The sequence below is a fragment of the Armigeres subalbatus genome, chromosome 3 (genome assembly GCF_024139115.2).
Source record: "Armigeres subalbatus isolate Guangzhou_Male chromosome 3, GZ_Asu_2, whole genome shotgun sequence".
NCBI classification, from domain to species: domain Eukaryota; kingdom Metazoa; phylum Arthropoda; class Insecta; order Diptera; family Culicidae; genus Armigeres; species Armigeres subalbatus.
Genome location: NC_085141.1, coordinates 280,563,954 through 280,590,282, shown reverse-complemented (window position 1 = coordinate 280,590,282; position 26,329 = coordinate 280,563,954). Strand labels below are relative to the sequence as shown.

Below are 26,329 nucleotides of genomic sequence, written 5' to 3'. Positions count from 1 at the left end.
GAATGAGGGTGAAGCTTTCTCCAGCTGACCGTATAGAACTGTAGTTCATAATTATTCGGCCACTGGGAATGATGAGTTCTTAAGGCCCCGGTAGATACCAGGAAAAACCCATTCGCCTTCAGGGTGGGTTTTACAGCCGGGATGAAGTACTTAAGAGAATCCTGATGGCGTTTAAATTTGCTGATATAGCTCTCCGTAAAAAGCCGGCCTTGGTGATTGATCCTATGCGTAATGTCCACTGTTACGTTCCCTGGCACCGCACAATGTCCAGAGATCCAAGCGAAGATCGTCACCACAATGCACAATGGTCCCAGAGTTGAATCTAGCAAGACAAAAATGTTTGCGCCAAAACTATTAGTTTTAGATATATAGTGTCTTTGGTAAAAAAATTTCATATTTTTTGACGATTTTTTTCCATGTAGTGAAATTAGGGTGGTACCTATATTTCAGAAGTTCATAATATCAACTTTTTAATTTTTTTGTAAAGACTTGTGCAATGTTCCATAAAGTTGTAGAGCAACTAATTTTGAGCAACTTTGCCGAAGAAACCATTTTTCTATCATATATGGTTCACAAGTTATGAGCTTTTTCAATAAATACGTTAGGGCGGTCCCTTAAAATCGGTATTCTTCACATAACTTTTTATACATTCATTTCTCGCATAAACTTTGTTCCGAGCACTTTTAGGATTTTTGAAGACGCACATTTGTTAAAAAACCAAAGATCTATCTCTTATAACAAAAAAGTTATTCGAGTTTTTGTATGAAAACATGTTTTTTTCATATGAGTATATTTCAAAATGGAGCAAACCGATTTTCAATCTATTGGTTCTATTCGAAAACTCGCACTTTTCTGCGTTTATGGTGGGAAAAGTGAGAGAGCGTTTTTTGTTTAAAGCGTTTTATTTCATTTTGAAAAAAATATGTTTTTAATCGAAAAACGGCTATAACTTGATAAATAAACGAGATAGGTCCATGAGTCTTCAACAAAAAGATGTGCCTTTAGAAGTTCTAAATGTGGTCCATACAAAGTATCCCTCAAAAATCAGTACATAAAAACATTAAAAAAAACGGTTTTCGTAAGGAAATAAACGTTAGTTAGATCAGAGTAGGCTGGTCGACAGAGCGTATGATTTTTTTTGACGTTATTGTGCCTTGCAACAAAAATGACAACTTTCGTGATAATTTTCCAAAGCTCTCATAGATGTGAAAAATTTCTCCGCAGTACAAATAGCACGTGCTATCCAAGCATTCACCGCTAGGATGCACCACGTGGCGGCCAAATGTGAAGATTTGATTTTAACGTAATAGTAATAAAAACATTTCAGTAGCTAACAACTGGTCATCTTCGCTTTCTCCTACTGGCGATACCGAAAAAAAAATCAAAACAAGACAGGCTTGTAACAAAGGCTATACTTCAAAAGTGACGTACTTTTAACGCTACATATCCAACAGAAAACCAAGCTACTACCATTAATATGCATAGTAGCCTGATCTTCTGTTTGATGTTTAGCATGGCACACAAAAGACATGGCAGTCTCAACGCGTATGAAAACATTCAGTATGAATGAACCGGTAAACCGAGAAAATGCGCTCTCTAGTTCAGACTACTTTGATCGATCTAACGTTTATTTCCTTACGAAAGCCGTTTTTTTTTTTAAATATATTTTTATGCAAGGATGTTATCGATCATTTAGTAATCTGCCTTCGATCATTTAGTAGTTTGTCAATAACTCATTCCAGAGGCTAAATTTCAAAATGTGTTGTATGGTGGACTTTTAGTGCGAAGGTTTTTCTACAACTTTCCTTAACAGGTCGATGTTCGAATTCCACTATTAAAGGAGTTACGGTGCTAGTTGCTGTACTTATACTAAATGATAACAAAATATGCAATCATTTAGTCTAAGTTACTGCTACTAGCGCTAAAGCTTCGTTATTAGTGAAATTCAAACAACGAACTGTTGTAGATAAACTTTTGCACTAGAAGTCCACCATACAACACATTTTGAAATTTAGCCTCTGGAATGAGTTATTGACAAACTACCAAATGATCGAAGGCAGATTACTAAATGATCGATAACATCCTTGTTTTTATGTACTGATTTTTGAGGGATACTTTGTATGGACCACATTTAGAACTTCTAAAGACACATCTTTTTGTTGAAGACCAATGTACCTATCTCGTTTATTTATCAAGTTATAGCCGTTTTTCGATTAAAAACATATTTTTTTCAAAATGAAATAAAACGCTTTGAACAAAAAACGCTCTCTCAGTTTTCCCACCATAAACGCAGAAAAGTGTGAGCTTTCGAATAGAATCAATAGATTGAAAATCGGTTTGCTCAATTTCGAAATATACTCATATGAAAAAAACATGTTTTCATACAAAAACTCGACTAACTTTTTTGTTATAAAAGATAGATCCATGGTTCTTTAACAAAAATATGCGTCTTAAAAAGTCTTAAAAGTGCACGGAACAAAGCTTATGCGAGAAATGAATGTATAAAAAGTTATGTGAAGAATACCGATTTTAAGGGGCCGCCCTAACGTATTTATTAAAAAGCTCATAACTTGTGAACCATAAATGATAGAAAAATGGTTTCTTCGGCAAAGTTGCTCAAAATTAGTTGCTCTACAACTTTGTGGAACATTGCACAAGTCTTTACAAACAAATTAAAAAGTTGATATTATGAACTCCGAAATATAGGTACCACCCTAATTTCACTACATGGAAAAAAATCGTCAAAAAATATGAAATTTTTTTCGCAAAGACACTATATATCTAAAACTAATAGTTTTGGCGCAAACATCTTGCTAGATTCGACTCTGGGACCATTGTGCAATGCCCCGAGACCCAAAGGAAAAACAGCCAATTGTTGTACGTTAGCGAGGATGACCTAAATCCATGGGTGTATCGAGTGATCGCTTTGAAGCGCAGCGAACAGGGCCGAGAGTCATGTGTAGAGGGTAGAAAACCGGAGGTGACTCGAACATAGCTGTTGAAGGTCGGAGATATTATGTTGAGGAGGTTGTGATACGCAATACAAGTGAGCTCTAGGCCATACAGTAACCGGCTGTCAATAATAGCCGTCTCGTGGATCAACGTTCTTGTTGCAGGTCCTGTAGAGCGTTGGAAGCGTTTGGATTAAGTTAATCCTGGTACGGCATTTGACTTTGGGGATGCTCCCCCAACTAAATGCACGGTCCTGATAGTTGGTGTCTTCATCGATAGACGTGTAAAACCGACGAATTGGGCCCTAATGCGAGTGCGGCCGGGTGTGTCTCCGACAACGACCAATAAGATATCATCGGCGTAATCAAAAACTTAAATATTGGGTGGCAAGAAACGAAAGGTTCCATCTATGGCGAACAGAAATAAAGTGACCGTCAAGACCGACCCATGTGCCACACCTGTTTTCTTGGTAGATTCTTGAAGATTGGTTTTCGAAGATGACTTGAAAGGTATGTCGCCTGAAAAAGTTTCGAGCAAAAGTAAGAATATTGTCCGAAAATCAGCATTCGTTGAGTTGCTGCAATACTAAAGATGTCCACGTACGATTGGAACTGGAACTCGACTGGAAGGATTTGGTCTGACTAGGCTTGGTTGACCAAATCGAGGAATAGGATTTTTGCGGAAAGAGGGTGGTTTTTGATCCTGCGGTATCCTATTCCGTCTGGGCCAGAGGGATTTCCGCTACTCCTGGCGATGGCAAATGACAAATCAGCAGCAGTGAAAGGCTGGTTGATTAAAGAACTCGATAAGTCCGACGGGACTTGGAAGTTCTCGATTGTTGGGGATCTGGTGGTGATGAACCTCTGAAATTTACGTTCCGAGATAAGTGCGAGGTAAAGTTTGCCCCGAAACCTTTGAAAACTTCCAGAGGTGCGTATATAGCGCGGTTTTCTACCTCAATATCAATAGAGAAACGTTAAGACTGCCATTAAGAGCAATTACTTTTCCCCAGATTGGGCCGAGTTTAAAGAGTCGAAAAAACCTCCCATTGCTTCCTCATGGCTTCTTGGATGACAACACGGTACTCATAGTGGTCTTCTCTATATGATCCAGATGAAGTGAGGAAATGTTGGGGTGCTGCGTTTTAAAGCTCGTTGCTAGTCGGCAGCGTAAAAGTTCCATCGTGGCGTTTTGTAGATGACGGAAGGAGTAGCATGGTCTGTGATCTGAATTGAGAAATTGTTGTTCCCATTAATGTCGAACATAACTTCTCACTTTAGTGTATGGAGGATGGACAGACTAGCTGGGGTCACGTCGATGACGGTAGCGGAGAGACCGTCACCTTTTTTCATGTCCCCCAGAAGAAGGATGTCTGGTAGGAGCAACAGAGGAGATAGACATTCTTCATGCTTGTTGGCATGCTATCTCGAAGACGTATTCCGACATTTGGTAGATCTAAACCGAACTTTAGTACGTCAAAGAGGATCTCCCAAGGAACCTCAATCGCCACGGACTTAGGGATATTAGGTCTTACCTTGGCGATGTATATTTTCCTCTGAAGGACCGGTTCATGGAGTCCAGAAAGACAAGGTTGATCCTGAATGATAGAAAACCATCGTTGGTTAACAGTTCTTAGTTGGCCACGATGTTCCGTTGATGTTCCACTGGAGGCATAGTTTGATCTCTAGGGGAAACCTGGGAGCCGAAAAGGTGTCTGAAAGACTGTCTTGGTCTACTTCAGACAAAGATAGGGGCTATACACGTGACGAACCTGTTGGATTTTGTTGGTCTACAGGCAGAAATTATTTCGGTAATTGGGATTGAAACCCCGGAAGTATCCGGAGGGGTGCTCCTGTTGACATTAGTTTCCTTTTAGCACAATTATGTTTGATTTGGTTGCAGTAACTCCTATATGACACCATTCGGTCGCATATGCGTCACAGTGACAAGTGTGCTACTCAAGTTTTTTGGGAGACCAGGCTTGGGTGACATCTGGACTAAGGTAGGTCACACTTATACAAAAAAAATCAAAATCATTTTTCAAGACGTATACTCCCTGAAAATAAAGTTTCTACTCCCAGGTGCTACTATAAAAAAATCCTGCCAGATCCGTCAAGTCTAAGTGGATGCTGAACAAACATGAAAGGCTTATGACGCACTCAGCGCCCAAAGATTTAACTGTTGTCTGATGTATGTGTTCGATAGCTTGAAAACTTCGCTTTAAAACATAATATTTCGTTGATTCGCAATTTTTCATCCTCAAAAAACAAAGGTGATCACATTTTTTATTGCTATCATTCTTATTCATTTGATTCACTTTTGATGTGATCAATCTAAGAAATTATTTTCAGCTTTGAATCCTTTTGTTATTTCAATAATTAAAATTTTACAAAAATGTCATTTACATCCGTTTGCTTTCAAAGCCTTTAGTGTATTAGTTGAGGAATTCAACCACTATCATATTGCTACAATGCTCAAAATCTCATGAATTTTTACTTAGCTGCAACAGGCATATCGCTAGCTATGCAATAATATTTTATTCAGCGAATTTTCTTACATTTTCAAACATAAAAAAAAAAATCAGGAATTTTATTTGACGTTTTTTATAATTGATCAGTTATGCATTCTTTTACCATATCTTCTGCAACCGGAATTTTTTTAAATTTTAGTCAAGAAGCAATCTATACAAGTTTGAATTTTTTAAGTTACCTCTTACCGGATGTGTATTTTACCTTGCTGGACGGCAAAATTGCCTTTTTTTACGTCTTTGCTCCATGATTCCATGTAATTGTGTATGCGGGTGGGGTTTCTTGGGTAGTTTCCTATCACAAGTCAAATCATCAACACTTGATCCTAATTACCAACAAGTCAATCACATGTATGATAAAAGAAATTCCGTAAAGCTTGTTTCCAGAAACATGCCATACTGTCAAGACTGACAAACAGATCAAAAACGTTAAGTGTCTGAGACTTATCATTAAGCTTGGTACCATGAAATTTTTGCACTGTTGTTGCCTTCATCTGAAATTCTTCAATATTAAAGTAGACGAAACCCAAAAACGCAAAATGCCAAATCCGAATATCTGTGATTTCAGTGCGACTTTTTCCACCTTACCGCTGATGCTGGTGCTGTGTTACCTGGAAACCTAATTGGACACACGGGATCCATTGAAGTCCGTCAGGCAACAAAAAGACACCCAACTCTTATGGCACGAGTGGTGGCTTTACGTTTCAGCTGAACCACTTCCAGTTCGAGTTTGACCTCATGCTCCATTTCGCAGTCTTTGGTATGTGTGGCCTCACATGAACACCTGCTCGCATCCTGTCCCACTGAGAATAATCCGGTCGACAGGACAGGATATTGCACATTGTGTATTTATACCGGGTGCCGCTTTTTTTCTTCTTCTCCTGGTTCCAGGTCAACATTAAATTAATTCGTTTTAGAAAGGAGCAGCCGCCAGCCACCATACGACTGGAGTATTTCATTTGTTAGCACACGAACCTTTTATTATGTCGCCGTTCTGTGTGAAGTTCCGTTGCGAAGGAAATGAGTTTGGTGCTGCAGTTTTTGTCATGGGACGATTTTTCTCGAATGGTCTTTTCATCATTTTCATCAACTGAGAACGTGGATTGTTGTACCGCAATCCACTCGAAAAGCACTGAACCTTCTACTTTCGTAACTTGCAGCTTAACAATTCTTATATTTTTTTCTCATTGCGTGGTCTTGTTTTGAGATTACTTCCCCTTACGGCGGCTATTTCATAAACCATTATTTTGGAAAACTAATAACAACGATTTTCCGTGAATCGTGATGAAATGTTAACACTTAGTTGAATAAAAGATGGTTTTAAACCGCCTCCAGCGAAAGTTGTCCTCCCGGCGAATTCCAGTACCCTTGTTCGACGATAAAACTGGACCATTCAGCGCTTTAGACATGGTAATCAAATATTTGCAGGGAATCAATATTCGAGCAACGCCTGACAATATACCCTTTGTCATCAAGAGAGCTTGTTGCTGACAAACGCCCCTCGCAACAAGCCTTTATCAGAATCCGAACATAATATAACAAGAATCATTTGCCTTGCATGCTCTGATATTTCCGAGAATACGATGCTATTTTAGTAAGCAGAGTTAGATTCCATATTTCCATAAAATTAGAAACTACGATAGCATAAAACCGAAATTTGATGTAGCAATAATCAAGATCTGTTTGGGCGACTTCAATGCGAAGATCCGATACCCGTAATGCTGGGTAGACACCTTTACGTGGTGTGTTACGGGGTAAGATCTACCACGGTTACATTGCCAGCTACAGGCAAATCCTGACCCAACGAATACCTTCCTCATTATCCAACTCCGTGGTACTTATGAGGGTGTCGCTAAGTCGGTGGCCTCTCGTTAAGTAAGTACTACATCAACACTTCCTTCCTCTCCCTAGTTACGGTGAAGATGGGCGTGGCCAGGAGTAGTAATCCTCATGCTTTTGTTATTTTTGTTTAAGACTGGAATCAAGGACCACTCCCCTTCTTGATTTCTGATAGCATTCTAGATAAGGATCTCAAAAGTAAAACATGAGTATCACTAGTGTCCAATCTACGAATTACACCGTAACAATGCTAATGCTAATGCGAAGATTGGATCCGACAACTCGAACCATGAGCGCATTATGGGACACCATGGTCTTGGAGAAATGAGCGAAAACGGAGAGCTGTTCACAGAATTTTGTGGTAATAACGACATGGTGATCGGGGTATCGCTCTTCCCTCATCGACCGGTTCACAAGGTCACGTGGGTCTCCCGTGACGGCTTTACAGAAAATTAAATCGACCACATCTGCATCAGCCGAAAATGGAAACGGAGCCTTCTGGATGTACGGAATAAACGTGGTGCCGATATCGCATCTGATCATCACCTCCTCATCGGCGAAATACGCCTGCGCATATCGTGGATTTGTCGGCTGAGCTTGAGCCCAGACAACCAGAATGCATGCATAATAGAATTGTTTTTCTGTTATGCGATGCATATGCGCTCAAATTTCATCGCATATTAGTCGCGAAAAGGCTTTTTACGTATAAAAGTGGAGGCGATATATGTGTAATTTTTATCCGACGTTGCACGGTAGTGTATGCGATGTGCACGATTTTTAAGCGAGTTTGTTCGTTATACATTGCGATGTAATTTGTGATAACAAACTCTGTTTGACAGATAATCCGATTTCATTTGAGTTTGTTTACAGTCACGGCATAGGGGCAGCTATTTCCGTCCATCGTCATAGGGGCTAAAACCATCGAAAGCAACATCCATTCGCAAGAGCTCCACTATAGCAGAACGTATCTTCTGAGCTTAAGATTTGATACGAATGAGTTTGTCAAAAAAGTGTCTCCCTTATTGGTTTTCGAGACTATGGCGAAAAGACGAAAATGCCTGCCTTAACCCTATGCGATGTCAACAAATGAAACTGAAATAAACTCGTAAAATAGCCTACTGTGCGGGAAAATGTATAAATAAACTGATAAGCTTCGCACCGCAATACGATTTTGATGAAACTTGGATCGGTAAACGATTTTAATCGTGCATTCTTATGCGATGTGTGTTGCTACTCCATTATGACCAGATCAGCTGTTCTTGCACAGGGAACCAACAGATGTTTGGCTTGGGACTAGCACACATCTTCAATGTACAAGTACTGGTGATCTCATTTGTTAGGTCATACTGGCGCCTGCCACGTCAGAATTCAAGTCAATGTAGGGAAGGGGGAGGAAATGATGGTGCAATCACTCGCCCACTGCAAGCCGAATATACCTCTGCACTTGCCACGAGTTCATGCGGAATTTGTTGGAATTTCTGGGTTAGGTTGGAGAGGCAGAAGTCCGTCTTGGTTAACGAGCTGCCAATGTGATAGATAGGTGGAGGTAACTGATGGAATTTCTAATAGGATGTAGGAAACGAGCTCTATAGTTCATTTCCAATTCTAGCAGATTACTGTTAGAATACTCAAGTTGAAGGTATAGGAATAGTAATGGAAACGGTATGGAAGTCCATTTCCAGTTCAATCGATTGCTAGAACATGAAAAATAAAGAGAAAGATATAAAGTAAGAGAATGGAACGGACCTGGGATTGAACCCACGACCTCCTGCGTATGAGGCAGAAGCAGTAGCCATATGACTACCAAGCCCGCTCATTTCGCGGATTTGTCGGCTAAAGGAAAAAGTTGGACGACGATTCAACACACGCCGACTGGAAGATGCCACGGTGAAACGGTCCTTCGTTGAAGAACTGGAGACGCGTGCTGCAGATATTCCGGAAGGTGGCAGCGTGGAAGACCAATGGACCGCCATCAAGAATGCCTTCATCGCCACCAGCGAGAACAATCTGGGCGAACTACGCACCCAGAGAAAACAATGGATCACCGATGAGACCTGGAGGAAGATAGAGGAGCGAAGAGAAGCCAAAGCCGCGATAGAGCGATCGAAAACCAGAGGAGCCAAAGTCTTAGCCCGTCAACGATACGCGGCTCTTGAGAAGGAAGTAAAACGCTCATGTCGACGGGACAAGCGAGCGTGGGCAGACTCTCTGGCCGACGAAGGAGAGAGAGCCGCCGCAACCGGGGACATTCGTCTCCTCTACGATATCTCACGACGCTTAAGCTGGGCAAAGATGAATGCAACGATGCCTGTGAAAGACGCGAATGATCAGTTATTGATCGACCCAACTGACCAGCTGAAACTTCGAACAACTTTTTCAAGTGCCAGCCAGGCCATCACCACCTCGGCATGATCTGCCTAGGATCCGACGTATAACACGCGTCAATACCGAAGCTCCATCACTGCTAGAGATTCAAACAGCCAATCAAAGTATGAAATCGAATAAAGCCCCAGGGGTCGACCGCATTTCAACCGAGATGCTCAAAGCTGACCCCATGACATCCGCTCAACTCCTGCATCGTTTATTTCGTAATATCTAGGACACCGCAACTGCCCCGGTCGACTGGATGCAAGGTATCTTAGTGAAGGTGCCCAAAAAGGGTGACCTGACTGTATGCGATAACTGGCGAGGCATTATGTAGCTGTGTACCGTTCTCAAAGTTCTGTGCAAAATTATCCTAGCCCGGATTCAGAAGAAGATTGATGCGACTCTCCGGCAGCAGGTCAACGAATTCCAAGAGTCCCTTTACTTTGTATTCATTGACTATGAAAAAGCTTTCGACCGTCTGAATCACGAAAATATGTGGGGCACCCTGAGACGCAAGGGGGTTCCTGACAAAATCTTTGGCCTCATCGAAGCACAGTACGAGGCCTTTTCCAGCAGGTGTGAGGCAAGGATGTATTCTATCACCGTTACTGTTCCTCATCGTAATCGATGAGATTCTGGTAGATGCGATTGACCGTGAACCAAACCGCGGGCTGTTATGGCAGCCTATAACCATGGAGCACCTAAACGACTTCGAATTGGCTGATGACGTTGCACTCCTCGCGCAACGGCGCTCTGATATGCAGAGTAAGCTCAACGACCTTGCCGAGCGCTCCTCTTCGGCAGGTTCAGTCATCAACGTCAACAAAACCAAATCGTTGATGTAAACACGGTGACTCCTTCCAGTTTCACAGTAGAGGGGCAACCAGTGGCGAATGTTGAAAGCTTCCAATATCTTGGTAGCCAAATGGCGTCAGACGGCGGTACCAAGATCGACATAGGCGCACGGATTAAGAAAGCAAAGGCTGCCTTTGCGATTTTTCATTCGTTATTCGAGTCCACTGTTTTTAAGTATTTTCTCTTTCTTTTTTGTTACCCTAACGAGTTACATTTTTTTGTTTTAAATTGTGTCATAATATCCGATATTTTTTAAGTACACAATAACATTCTTCGCTTTCTCTGGATCGTCTGCTAAAGCCTCTCGTAGATTCGTTGGGATGTCTGCTTTTGTTCGTTCTTCGTCTAAAGCTGGACAATCGACGATCAGATGTCTCACTGACTGCAGGGCATTACAATGTTGGCACCGGGGAGGAGGATCTCTCTCCATAAGAAACCTGTGTGTAAGCTTGGTGTGCCCGATACGAAGGCGGGCGAGAATGATGTCTTCTCTTCGATTTCCAAGGAACGCTGATTTGAAAGGTGTCACTGTATACTTCACTTCTCGCAGCTTGTTTTCTCTCGTTGCAAGCCATCTAGATTGCCACTGGGATATTATACTATTTTTAAGCACTGTCTTGACTTCTCTATAGTTAATGCGTGGCAAAGTGTCGCATGGTTCATCTAGTGCTCGTTTTGCTTCGCGATCGGCTTTCTCATTACCTACTATTCCGATGTGACTGGGTATCCACATAATTTCCACGATGCTTCCGGTTCTTCTGGTGCGACGAAACAGTTGCATCATTTCCTCGTGCCACCTGCTTTTTATTTTAAATTTATCCAATTCGGACACTGCACTGAGCGAATCTGTACACACCAGGTAAGCTCCTACTCGGTCCCTATTGGCTATCAATCGAAGTGCTTCTGTTAGAGCAGCACATTCTGCTGCATAAATACTGCTACGACCGTAAATTCGTTTCCTAATAGTTTCTGTTGGACTAACGACACTGTATGCACATTCGTTTCCTCGTTTTGAGCCGTCGGTAAAGATGTCCTCATAAGTACGATATTTGGCCCATCGAATGCTGGTGAAAAGACTTCTGAGAGCCGCTTGAGGTACTCCTTCTCGAGAAGCATGCAGCATGCTTTTTTCTAGGGGAATCTTGACCATGTCCCATGGGGGAATGCTTGAGATATTGAAAAGATCTACGGGAGGCAAATCAACTTGTTGCTCGTCCATTATTCGATTTCCTCTGACATCGGCTGGTTCCTGAGTCTCGACAGTTTGACTACCCCATAGTTCGCCGGAGCTTAATCCACTGGTGCTTGCGTCGCTAGATAGTACGTCTGTGTTTGAAGTTTCAAAGTCAAATATACTCTCACCTGCTTTCTTAGCTGCATGTAAAGCTGTACGCTGTTCCATAAGTAGTTCTAGGCTGGGTAGTCCCGTCTCCACTTGTAAACTGGAAACAGGGCTGGTCCTGAAAGCTCCGCAGATTATTCTTAAACCATAGTTGTGCACAGTTTCTAATCTTTTCAGGATGGTGCAGCTAGATGCAGAGATTATTGGTGCAGCATATAATAGCTTCTCTAATATCGTTGCACGATAAAGTTTAATGAGAGTAGGGCGATCAGCACCCCACGATCTTCCGGCTACTGCACGTAGAATATGGAGTCGTTGTTGACAGGCAGCTTTTATTTGTTCGACGTGTTCTTCGAACTTCATTGTCTCATCGAAGACAACACCTAGACATTTGTGGAATTTCTTCTGGGGAATAACTAGGTTGTTCAGCTTCAAAGTAACATTCGTTTTGGGCTTTCTTGATCGGGCTTTTCTGAAAATAACAAGCGCACTTTTTTCCGGAGATATTTTGAAACCTGTTTTGACTTGCCACCTTTGAATTTTATTAAGGGCATCTTGGAGTAGCTCTAGAATTTCCACAGGTTTGTTTCCAGTCATCTGCATATAACAATATTCGAACAGGTAGGTTCAACGTGATAGTGTCTATCGCTATGAGAAACAAGGTAACACTAAGCACCGATCCTTGACAAAGCCCAGTTTGCATTTCATTTTCTGAAGACAGTCTCCCATTGGCCGAAACTTTAAAGCTCCTACTTTCTAGCATGTCCTCCAAAAAGAGAAGTAATTTTCCACCTAATTTCCATTCGCACAATCTATTCAGGATAAGTCTTCGCCATGTGGTGTCATATGCTTTTGTTACGTCTAGGAAAACGGCGTACGCATACTCCTTTTTTGCAAAAGCTTCCCTTATGATTTTTTCCATTTCGGCTTAATGATCTACGGTCCTCTTCCCTTTTCGAAAAGCATATTGATGACTGCTTAGAAGTTTTCTTGACTCAAGAACGTGAACGAGACGGTTGTTGATCAATCTTTCCATCACTTTTCCGAGGCAACTGTTGAGAAAGATTGGGCGATAGTTGTCCGGATTAGATCGATCACCTTTTCCTTTATAAATCGGCATTACTATTGACTTACGCCAGCTATCGGGATATTTGGAGACTAACCACAACTGATTATAAGCTTGCAAAAGAATAGTTTTACAGTCCATTTGAAGCATGAAAATCATTTTAGAATGTTTATGGTCTTCCCCAGGTGCTGATCCGGAGACTCCCTCCAAGGCTTGCTCCAATTCGTATGCAGAAAAAGGCTTGTTATAATCGTTATTATTTTCCTCGGTATAGTCCAGTGGGTGCTGTTCCGATCTTTCTTTATAGCTTTGGAATTCCCTTGGGTAGCTGTCAATGCTGGATACTTTGTGGAAAGCCTGAGCCAAGGCTTCCGCGATGTCGACATCTCCTGTAACTGTTTCGTCATTCTTTTTCATTGAAAAGATTCTGGAATTGATTCGCTTTCCTTGAACACGCCGAAAGTTGGACCACAATTCTTTTGTGGGTGTATGAATTGAAAAATTATTTACAAAGCCATTCCAAGACTTCTGCTGGGCACTAGATACAACTTTGCTGGATATCGAGCGAGCATTTCGAAAATTTTGGGCGAGTTCATCCTTATTGCTGGCGTTTGCTCCATGTGACTTAAGTTTTCGTAGCACTTTTCTTCGTTTTTTTATGGCTTCAGCTACTTCACTGTTCCACCAAGGTACTGGGAATTTCCTCGGCTTGACCCCTTTCGTTTTTGGTATTGATATTTCTGCTGCTCTTAGGATTCCCTTAGTGATTTCTATGATTTGGTCTTCAGCGTTCTCAGTCGTTTTAAACTGTATTGTTTCCTGGTAAAGCTGCCAGTCAGCTTCGTTGATTTTCCACTTTTGTTTGTGTTGGTGGAGTTGTTGCATCTCTGGGAACGTGATGAGTAAGGGGAAGTGATCACTTCCATATGTATCCCCAAGAACTTCAAAATCCAGGGATCCTGACAGGGAGCTCGAACAGCAAGCTATGTCGATACAGGACATGATCCCGTTCGTATGATGGACATGAGTTGGATCTCCGTTATTTATTATCGATAAACTGCATTCATTGATTGCTGCTTCGACAATTCTTCCTCGGACATTGGACGATGTGGAACCCCACAGTGGATGATGAGCGTTGACGTCGCCCACCAATAATACAGGGGAAGGGACTTGGCTAATGAGATCAATAATTTGCGTTTCTTCAATTGACTTGCCCGGTGGCAGGTAAACGTTGAGAATAGTAGTGTTCAGCGGGTATCCAACCTGGGTCGCTACTGCCTCTATATCACTTATTATGCTGATTTCTTTACAATCCAATCCTACTTTCACAGCTGTCAGTACTCCTCCGGATGCTCTCCTACTTCCAGTTCGTATTCGATGAAATGTCGTGAACCCTCTGATCATGGATTGTTCTTCTGTTGAACACATAGTTTCTTGCAGGCAGTAAACTAATGGTTGCTTTTCATTGTTAATAATTTTGAGTTCTGGTCGACCTGTTCTCAAGCCTTGAATGTTCCAGCATACTAACGATGGAGCGGAGAAATTCGGAAGTTGTGTTGATGAGCTAGGTAGAGTTTCCCTCTCTTGTGGTACGGAATAGCTGGCAGAACGTCGAGCAGACTGACAGAGCACAGGTGGGTGTGTGACGTCCTCGCTCTCGTCTCTCGGACAGTTCTCTCTCCCGTGGGGGAGTGGGGTGGTTACTTTCTCTTCACCTATCCCCGACCAGACCGCCGTACTACCTGCTATATTAGTTGAGTTATTACTATTGAGTGTGTTTTCATCATTTGATTCGAAGTGATTTGGTAGTTCTATACGTGTTCCAATATCGTGTCCATTTTCATTGCAGGGGTCATTACGAACGACGACAGTCCTGCGATTTTTATTTTCTTGAGTCATTTCTGACGTTTAGGAGATCTCCCTCGCTTAGACTTGCTTGACATCGGTACTTTACCGCTTCCCTTTACCGTCTTATCGCTCGTTTTGCTAGAGTCAGTTCCTGAACCTTCAGCATCTTTCCCTCTTTTCCTTCTATTACGTTGTCGATTCACGGCTTGCGATTCGGAGACACCGTTTTTTTCAATGCTTCCTGCATTCTCGTTCTGAGCTTCGCTCTCGGACATTGCTTCATCTGTTTCTGAAATCTCCAGATCTATTTTCTTTTCCAGAACTACTTTGCACTGACTGAGCCTATCTATCATATTCCTCAACTCTGCAACTTCCTTACGGAGGCTAGCGATCTCCTTGTCTTTGTCGTTATCGATTTCCTTGCTATTGGCTTGCTTTAACTTGACTATTTCTTCTCTCAACATCCGAATTTCCTCGTCTTTCTCGTTATCCCGCCGAATAATCTCTAATCTATTCTGAGCACTACCGCTGCTGACGGCAGCGTAGGATTCCTTCCCGTGCAGCTTTTCGTATTCCCTCCGAGCTTCACTGAAGGATACTCCGGACTCAACTTTAATTTTGATGATTTTTTCTTCTTTTATGTACCACGGACACTTACGGCTTACTGCAGGGTGTGCTCCTCGACAGTTTTTACAGTGTGGTTCCAGGTTGCAGTTCTCATCCTCGGTATGAGCGTTTCCAGAGCATTGCTTGCATACTGCTGCTTTTTGACACTTGAACTTAGTGTGCCCGTATTCGCAACAGGAGAAACATATCATAGGTCGTGGGTAAAACGGTCTGGTTGGAACACTCAGCGGTCCGAAAAAAATGCGTTTCGGTGCCACAGTTCCGCATACCGTCAGGATTAATGTGGGAGTGTTGATCTTGTCTTTGCCTTCTGTACGAATAATCCTCTTAACGCCGCTGATTCCTTGTGGTGACAATTCCTCCAGGAGCTCTGCTTCGGTCATGGAAACTGCCTCGCGGCAACTTACTACGCACCGACATGAATTTAAGGAAGGGTGTAAGATCACTTTAACTTTTACGCCGTCAATCAGTTCTTCCATTTGCAATAACTTCTTGGCCTGTTGTGCGTTCCTTGTCTTGAGGATGTATTTGGTGCCTCTGCCTTCGGTTTCCCCAGATTCAAATTTTCCGTTTCCGCAAAAACGCTCAATGGACCGATAATGCATGGGTTCGGCAAGGGTCTGTCTTCAATCGACTGTTACGATAGAACTGTTCTTTGTCCGTGATTACCCGATCGATCCATCCATTCGGGCATTGTTCGATCATTGTGACTTGCATTGTACAATCCAGAGTCCACTTCTTCAAGCAAAGAGGGGCCCGGGGATCGATATCTTGCTGTGGCCATTCCGGCCAACAGCAAAGTGCGAGTTTCACTCGAGTCTGCTAAAAGGTAATGTTATTTGCTTGGAACCACAATTCTACCTTCACGTCCTTGCCTAGGCAAGTGACGACTACCCTTTTACCTGGTATTCCTGATTTGCCCAAGGGTTGAAGGTCCAGGCAAACAGATGTGCGACACCACCGTAGTGGTTGGCGACTACGCTTTCTCCTTTCCTATCACGACCAAGCGTTCGAAGGTCCAGCCGTGAAAAGTTCTCTGCTGCAGCTCGATTTCAAATGTTGCTTTCCACAGAGATGGATCTGGTCGAGCAGCAGAGCTTATCGATTGCGCCTAGCAACGAGCAGCACCCAATGCAAGGCTTGTGTGCAAGATTATACGCAAGCTTGCTAATGCTAGACGTCTTATAACCAAGCTCCTGGCTTGCTGATGTTTACTTCGTGTGATATTGTTTAGCGGCGTAGTAATTACACAGCAATGAAGAGGCCAAAATGTGTCTGCCAAAGGATTTTAGTGGCGAATTCCACTGATAACTCCACCCGCGTACATTCACGACTGCTGTTTACTAGGTAAGATGTATTTTCACGACGTAATTACGAGAAAAACTACTCGAATCTAAGAGCGATCAAGTTCGGCTTCTTTCAATCGAAACAGCGTTTCTCAAACTCGCCTTTGCGAATTTAAGAAATATCTGGAAAAGCAGGCAGATAAGTGAACGCACCAAAATACGAATTTTCAACTCTAACGTGAAATCTGTGCTGTTATACGCTAGCGAAACATGGTGTGTATCAGTGGAGAACACTCAACGGCTGCAGGTGTTCATTAACAGATGCCTGCGGTATATAATTCGGACCTGGTGGCCTCACAACTGGATCTCAAACAACGAGCTCCATCGTAGTTGTCACCAGAGGCCGATAGCAACAGAAATTCGGGATTGGAAGTGGGGCTGGGTCGGCCACACTCTACGTAGGGGTGGGAACGAAATCTGGAAACAAGCATTAGACTGGAACCCAGCGGGACATCGCAGCAGAGGCAGACCCAGAGGCTCATGGCGGTGAAGCCTCAATAAAGAAATAAAAGAAGTCGACCGAAATCTAACCTGGCAACAGGTTAAAGCGATAGCTGGGCAACGCTCAGGATGGAGATCTTTCAAGTCGGTTATTAGGTAAAAAGGGTCATTTGGCAAAAAGGTTCATTTCACCGAAAGGGTCATTTGGCCGAAAGGGTCGTTTGGCCGAAAGGGTCATTTGAGATGAGGAGTCTCACTAATAACCTTTACGGGCAAATGACCATTTCGGTCAACCGACCCTTTCGGCCAAATGACCATTTTGGTCAAACGACCCTTTCGGCCAAATGGATTCTTCGGCCAAATGACCCTTTCATTCTAATGATTCATTTGGCCTCATGACTTCCGGACAATTGACCCTTTCGGCCTAATGGTATATTCGGCCAAACAACTTTCGGCCTAGTGACATTCGGGCAAATGGCTTTCGGTTTAGTGAATTAATGTTTTTATCAAGTGAAAAAAACTAAAGCGAAAGGATGATTGAATTTAATCAAAAGGAGAAAAAACAAATTTATTCTTTTAAATTTCATTATAGTTGTCTTCACTCGTTGCCGATCTTGTAACCTAAGACTATTGTTAAAGTCAATACTGCTTCGGAGGGTTACATCGATCAAAGACTTTGGGCTTTCGTTCTCGGGAGTAAGCTTCGTTTACCGGAGCATGTACCATGGAACGTTGTGCTTTGAATGACTTGCAACCATTGGCAGACCGCCTAGCGATGCTTCAAAGGATATTTATTATCGACGTCATAACGTGCAACATCGACTGTCGCTACATCCTGGAGAATGCTCGATTTCATGCACCGGCTCGTCAACTCAGTAATTTCCAACTGCTCTGGATCCGTGGCCACCGAACCCATTTCGGTCAAAATAATCCATTAGATTTATGCTGCAGACTATTCAATAAAGTGTGTTGTTTTTTCGGCTTCAATGTTAACAAATTAGTTTTTGAAAAAGGGGTTTGGTCAAACAATCAGTCTTTGCAATATATAAATTGAATATGCCCATATCGAGGTATTCGTTCTTGATAGAGTTTAAAAAGCAATACAAAGTGATTATCGCAAAATATGCAGTGTCGCACTAAACTACAGACTAAAAGAAAATCGAATTCAACAAACGACTAAGTGGCAAGTTTAAAACAAGAAAAACATAAGGTTTCGGGGGTGTTCCTGTCTGAGATCTAATATCCTTTTATTGCTACAGAAAACCAATGGAACAACATTTGATTGTTATTACTTCACATCGGCTTGTCTAGCTTGTTTGTGATTCTTTGGAGTTCTAGCAGAATAATATTGCTTCCGTTGCCTATGATTGAAACTGGATCCCAGGCCAGACGAATACACCTACCGCAACCCTACTGTGGCCAAATTCTGCTAACCCAACGAACACTATCGCATCGGCTGACCTGTCCCGTGTCGGAAAAGAACCGGATAATTGAATTAATTTCCGAACAGCAGTATGAAAATGGCAATTAAACAAAGTGCATCTACTCGCTGCCGCGTCGCCGCGGCGGTTTGGGGCTGATCTGCTCGGAAACTTCTGCAGCGTGCGAGCGTTGTTCCTCGTTCCTCCAATGCCATGAAGTTGATTTTTTTTCTACATGGAGGAATTCTGAACGCGTGCAAGACGCGCGCAGTCTTGCACTTTTAATCTCCATAAGTAAATTAATTGAATTCTATCTCACTTGTTGTTTTTACTCTCTTCCTCTCGTTACAGATCCAATAATAGTTGACGGAGCTGCACTTTTGAGCTTGCAGCAGAGGAAAACTTTTGATAGGTAAATTTATGCGATAACTGTTGGATAATAGATTTTCTTTGTTTCTCCATGAATTTGCAAAGTCTTTTGGTAATAGCATAATAGCGGTAAAACGTATTATCCCATTTCTCGACTTGTTATAATCACGGTTTGTTGGAATTAAAATTAATGAAATCAAAAATGTGGAAAAAATAGTTTTGATTCACATGTATTTCAAGTTTTGCGTTTTTCGTACAACAAAGTTGTTTCGGCTATCATTTCACTCCCAAATCAAACTTTTTTAGAAGTATTCTCTGCATCGCGTAATAAATGAAACAGTTTCATGTCCATGACATCAAAATGTTCCAAATGCAAGCCTTGTTGGATAAACGTACAACTCGCGCTGAAAAAAATATCTTTATTGCAACTAGTTGCACAAACTACTATTTGTACTCAAATTTAAATTATTGTGCTAAGCAATCCGTTTGGATTCAAGAGCTACTATTTTTGACAACAATCATGGACAAGAAAAATTTGGAGTATAATAAAATTATCGCCCTGAGAAGTTGAGAAAATTTCTCGGTCGGTTCGGGACTCGAATCCAGTCACCTTCAGCATTGTAGTCGCACGTCTTACCGCTGAGCTCCGGAAGGCCTCTCCCTCTATTATTTGTGCATATGTTTAGGAAATTATTAAAAATTTAATTCTGTCATTACTATCATCATCCATTACTCACAAGAACTTGTTCGAAGCAGCGCATTTCGGTCTCAAGAAGCCGATCTAATAAAATCGAATTCAAGCTTCCTTTTTTCCGAGATTTCTACCAATTACCGAATTCCGATTCCAACAGAATTTTGCATCCGTCTGGGCAATAACAAGCTTCCTCTCTCGAGTCAAAGGTCGAAATCCCAGTTCCCCCGGTTGTCCTCTTTTTTCAATTGCTTTTATTAACAATACCCGGTAAAATGCCCATTAAAATCATTATTTGTTAACATCGTAATGAAAATTCCCCGCCCACCCATTCCGTCCTTTTGTAATTGTTCGTTGAATGTTTATTCCAAATAAACTTCCCCAGTTGAATGAGGACATCAAAATGTTTGAACTGTTAACGTATTTGGGTTGAGGGATCCGTGCGGCAGGAGCAAAGCATTCCACCGGGTTCCCCATTTTATGGCTGCTGCTCTTCGACCTTTTGTGTTTGCTTATCGTGTTGGAACGGTTGTTGGCGGGAAACGTTATCCAGTGGGACTGAGTGGGGATGGGCGTCCTGAAGGTCGTCCTCCCGTGTCTATTGGATGATGAACATTGGAAATTAACCGTCCAACTTTTCCACCGAGCTCCAAGGAATGATGGGTAGCAGCAGCAGTGAGTGAACCTCACCTCAATATGCTCATTTTCGCCTCGCAATCAATGGTGGATGGCGCAATTTTCGGAAAAATGTGACGATAGACAGGATGGCCGGAGGATGTGGACGAGGCTTTCCCAATCGGGTGTGTTGATAACAGTTTATTTTATGCTCCATTTCCTCCATTGTTATGCGATTTTTGGCCCTCTCTGTTTCATATCAGCGGTGTCGAGTGGGCAGCCACACCGTGTCGTCGTCGTCGTCGGTCGGTCGACACCTGCTGTTTAATCGACACTTGAGTTGAACCTCTCATAGAAGAGATTTTCAGCGTTGTTGGAAGCTCAACGCAAATGGCACCGAGTAAATATACTCTGCCTTGAGTTTATGGATTCGAGGGGGAAATTCTTTCCAGGTAATTAACTTCGAGTCCTTGTTGAAGAACGTTCCACTTTGGGATTATTATGAAGCGTTCCCTATTTACAGTTTGTTCTCGTTCTTGAATTTTTGCCTGCCGGCCAGTTGAACTTTGCTGAACAATGAATTTAAATTTGAATTTAAATTGATTTTCACGCTCAACAAATTCGTCACCGAGTGGTAATTAATATTAATTGCAATTAAAATTTCAATTTACGGAAAAATTAAATCCATTATTATCACCATCGTCTCGCTGATCTAAAGGTGAGGTGGTCCTGGGACATGACTTCTCTTTAGATTTTCTCACGATTTGCTGAACCGAGCAAGCGGAAATCAATGACCAAACGTCAGACAAATCTCTACCTGACAATGAACCATCGCTCGTAGCGAAAAGTTGGCGACTGTACATAATTCCACACATTAATCACATTGAATCGGATTGAAAATTTTACAGAAAACACCATTATTGTGATTTATAAAGCATATTGGTTGAAAATAATAATTCAGTTTGGTCATTACAATGCAAAATTTAAAAATGCAGCGGTGCAGCCATGTTTTTCGATTATTTAACACTAGGATACATTCGCTGAAAAAACTTACGCGGATACATTCGTGTCGAAAATCGTTGTAACTAAATTTTCAATTGACTATATCTCAGTCGTTTATTTAATCGATTTTCTCAGGATTTTCACCAATCTCTTATAGTTTCTGGGCATTACAAATTATGTTGTCTAGGAATGTTCAATTTTTCGCTGGTGCTGTGGGAGTAAAGCAACAGATTCTGAAAAATGCAATTTTGGTGGTATACTAATATATTATTACCAAAAAATATGTCTATGCATCTAGTGATGATGGAAATATTAACATTACATATAAAAGACATTACCTAGAACATAAGAACATATTTTGAGCATCCCTATTACGCATATGATGATCATTCGGTGCCTGATGAAACCGCCTTATACTACAGGTTGTAAGAAACTACAGAAAATATTTAAAAGCATATTATCTTCTGTGATCTTATTGAATTGAGCATGAGCTTGAGCATAAGCATTATGACCGCACAATTCGTAGTTGCTACTCCGTGATTGACTGAGCTTGCGAAATTGTACAGAGAACGCAATAAATGGGGCTTGGGACTAGCTACCCATTCTCAATGTACGCGTTTCGGGAGCTCAAATATTTAAAGTCAATAACGGTGCCGGCCACGCCCATACGGTCATATAGAAAGGGAAGGATTGTTAGTCCGACTCTCGTTGCTACTAGAGACCGAGTATACCTCTTCATCTCCACGATTGTCTTGGGATAGGATATCATTTAGTATTTATTTATTTATTATCAGACTAAGGCCGGAGTGGCCTGTGCTGCACATAAAAGTCTTCTCCATTCAGCTCGGTCCATGGCTGCACTTCGCCAACCACGCAGTCTGCGGAGGGTCCGCAAATCGTCCTTCACCTGATCGATCCACCTTGCCCGCTGTGCACCTCGCCTTCTTGTTCCCGTCGGATCATTGTCGAGAACCATTTTCACCGGATTACTGTCCGACATTCTGGCTACGTGCCCGGCCCATCGCAGTCTTCCGATTTTCGCGGTGTGAACGATGGATGGTTCTCCCAACAGCTGATGCAACTCGTGGTTCATTCGCCTCCTCCACGTACCGTCCGCCATCTGCAACCCACCATAGATGGTACGCAACACTTTCCTTTCGAAAACTCCCAGTGCGCGTTGGTCCTCCACGAGCATCGTCCAGGTCTCGTGTCCGTAGAGAACTACCGGTCTTATAAGCGTTTTGTAGATAGTCAGTTTGGTAGGGCGGCGAACTCTATTCGATCGAAGCGTTTTGCGGAGTCCAAAGTACGTACGATTTCCAGCCACTATGCGCCTCCGAATTTCTCTGCTGGTATCATTTTCGGCGGTCACCAGTGAGCCCAAGTACACGAATTCTTCAACCACCTCGATTTCGTCACCACCGATAGAAACTTGTGGTGGGTAGCTTACATTGACCTCTCTTGAGCCTCTTCCTATCATGTACTTCGTCTTCGACGTGTTGATGACTAGTCCAATCCGTTTAGCTTCGCTTTTCAGTCTGATGTAGGCTTCCTCCATCCTCTCAAAGTTACGTGCCATGATATCAATGTCGTCGGCGAAACCAAATAACTGGACGGACTTCGTGAAAATCGTACCACTCGTGTCAATCCCTGCCCTTCGTATTACTCTCTCAAAAGCGATGTTGAATAGCAGACACGAAAGACCATCACCTTTCCGTAGCCCTCTACACGTTTCGAAGGAACTCGAGAATGCCTCTGAAACTCGAACTACGCACATCACCCGATCCATCGTCGCCTTGATCAACCGTATCAGTTTATCCGGAAATCCGTTTTCGTGCATTAGCTGCCATAGCTGGTCCCGATCGATTGTATCATATGCGGCTTTGAAGTCGATAAATAGATGATGTGTGGGCACGTTGTATTCGCAGCATTTCTGCAATATCTGACGTATGGCGAACACCTGGTCTGTGGTAGAGTTCACCCATAAATCCCGCCTGGTACTGCCCCACTCTCTTGCAATTGGTGTTAGTCTGCGGCATAAAATTTGGGAGAGTACCTTGTAGGCGGCGTTTAGCAATATGATTGCGCGGTAGTTGCTACAATCCAGCTTATCGCCCTTTTTGTAGATGGGACACACGACACCTTCCATCCACTCCTGCGGCAGAACCTCATCCTCCCAAACCTTGGTAATCACCCAGTGCAGCGCTCTAGCCAGTGCCTCACCACCGTGTTTAAATAGCTCTCCTGGTAGTTGGTCAACTCCAGGGGCTTTGTTGTTTTTCAGCCGGCCGATCTCCTCCTGGATTTCCTGGAGATTCGGAGCCGGAAGTCGCATGTCCTGCGCGCGTGCTCCCAGGTTCATTACCATACCGCCACCGTTGTCTGCCATATCGCCATTCAGGTGCTCTTCGTAGTGCTGCCGCCACCTTTGGATCACCGCACGCTCGTCTGTAAGAAGGTTCCCGTTTATGTCCTTGCACATATCGGGCTGTGGCACGTGGCCCTTACGTGAACGGTTCAACTTCTCATAGAACTTTCGTGCGGTATTAGCGCGGTACAGTTCCTCCGTCTCTTCACGGTCTCGATGTTCCTGCTAACGCTTTTTCCTCCGGAAAATCCAGTTTTGTCTGTTCCGCGCCCGTTTGTATCGTGCCTCGTTCGCCCTCGTGCGGTGTTGCAGCAATCTCGCCCATGCTGCATTCTTCTCCTCAACTAACTGCTCACATTCGCCGTCATGCCAGTCGTTTCTCTGATCCGGAGCCACCGTGCCTAGTGCAGCGGTTGCGGTGCTTCCAATGGCGGATCGAATATCTCTCCAGCCATCTTCAAGAGATGCTGCGCCTAGCTGCTCTTCCGTTGGGAGTGCCACTTCCAGCTGCTGCGCGTAGTCATGGGCTAGTCTACCGTCTTGCAGCCGCCCAATGTTTAGCCGCGGCGGACGACTCCGACGCGTGTTGATCACCGTCGAAAGTTTTGAGCGCAGACATACTGCAACGAGGTAGTGGTCGGATTCAATATTCGCACTGCGGTAAGTGCGTACGTTCGTGATGTCGGAGAAGAATTTACCGTCGATTAGAACGTGGTCGATTTGGTTTTCCGTTACTTGATTAGGTGATTTCCATGTGGCCTTGTGGATATTCTTGCGGAGGAAGAAAGTGCTTCGGACTACCATTCCGCGGGAGGCCGCAAAGTTTATGCATCGTTGGCCGTTGTCGTTCGATACGGTATGCAGACTATCCGGTCCGATGACCGGTCTATACATTTCCTCCCTTCCTACCTGAGCGTTCATGTCACCGATGACGATTTTGACGTCACGCAGTGGGCATCCACCGTATGTCTGCTCCAGCTGCGCATAGAACGATTCTTTCTCGTCGTCGGGTCTCCCTTCGTGTGGGCAGTGCACGTTGATGATGCTATAGTTGAAGAAACGGCCTTTTATCCTCAGTTTGCACATCCTTGCGTTGATTGGCTGCAACCCAATCACACGTTGGCGCATCTTTCCCAACACTATGAAGCCGGTTCCCAGCTCGTTGGTGGTGCCACAGCTTTTGTAGAAGGTAGCCGCTCGATGCCCGCTTTTCCACAGTTTCTGTCCTGTCCAGCAGATTTCCTGCAGCGCTACGACATCGAAGTTGCGGGGATGTAATTCATCGTAGATTATCCTGTCGCAACCTGCGAAGCCTAGCGACTTGCAGTTCCATGTTCCAAGGTTTCAATCGTGATCCTTTATTCGTCGCCTAGGTCGTTGCCGATTGTATCGAGTCGTATTATCTTCTATGTCGTTCGTAATGGTTGTTTTTTAAAGGCGGCTTATTGGGCCTGCGCAAACCTCCTGTCTCGTCGGAGGGCCGTCGTGTCAGGGCTGTTTAGCGTCCCACCTAACACCAGGACTTGGGCTTGTGCGCTTTGAGCGGGACACGGTCGGTTTGGCGGAGCCTACTTGCGGATACATGCAGCTTTTTATAGAGGTTTAACAGGGCCCACTGTCAAACCCCACCACATCCTAGGCAGGCGCCACAACTCGCAGATGGTCTGGGGAGTTTAGTCATTTAGTAACAAAGGATAATTTATCTGGATTCACTTTGGTGAGCAGTGCGATCTATGGGATGGGAAATAACACTTATACGCGACGAGTAAAAAATTAAAACATGCACGCCCGGTGGCATATGAAAACTGAGGAGAATCGCGCTTTGGACGACCGAACGGAAGCGCAGCACTCTGTACTCACTTTCTCGATGGCTACTGCAAACTATCGAAGATCGCGCTTGTTTCGACCGGAGCAAAGCGCAATACATGCACATTAGCCACCGAACAGAAGATGGATATTTTATTATTTTCCCGACGACTAAAACACGCACTGCACTTACTTGCTTGATGGCTACTCTTATTTACTCACCCGCACAAAGCAGAACAAAACTTTGATGACCAGCCGATCGTTCTGCTTACTGAAGAAAACACGACCGCACTCGATAAAAAATTTTACTTTTCTTTTCTGTGAACTTATTAAATTGAATGGAAACTATACAGGAAACATGTATGATGATAAACTATGATGTTCTAGCATCTCCGAATTGTCCTGGAGTTAAAATTAAATGGTCTAACGAAAAATCCGAATAATATCTAAAAAAAAACAAACAAGTGAACTTCGCACGAAGCTGCTGCGTACCTAGATTGTTTTTAGAAAAATAAAATGAAATAAAAAAGTCTACGTACTCTCCCTCCCCCCGTCTCCTTTCGTAGACCAAGGTTGACTTTTTTGGAACCCCTTCCCCCCTTAAAAGTCTACGTGGTTTATGGACAGCCCCTAATTTTAATCAAATGGTCTACCGAAAAAAATATGTCGTCAAAGTATGTGTCTTTCACTTGCGTCTCAAATCCAGGCATATGAGATGTTGTACGATCTCTAAATTGTTCTCGAGACATCATAGAAGTCGTGGTTGATTCAATGAGCCTTTGATTAAAACTCCAGGAAAATTTGGAGATACTTCAACATCTCATATGCCTGGATTTGAGAAGCAAAA

The 26,329-nt window shown here is 43.1% G+C and overlaps 1 protein-coding gene across 5 annotated transcripts in view; it reads left to right on the top strand.

The window, feature by feature from the left end:
• LOC134224618 (Ig-like and fibronectin type-III domain-containing protein 1) overlaps window positions 1-26,329 on the top strand; it is a 704,696-nt gene that overhangs the window by 108,287 nt on the left and 570,080 nt on the right. For 2 of the 5 annotated variants that reach the window (XM_062704043.1, XM_062704042.1), the window contains exon 2: window positions 18,983-19,043. The exons of the other annotated variants lie outside the window; for them this stretch is intronic. The gene's annotated coding sequence lies outside the window, so the exon portion shown is untranslated. The remainder of the gene's footprint in view (window positions 1-18,982; window positions 19,044-26,329) is intronic. 5 annotated transcript variants of the gene reach the window in all.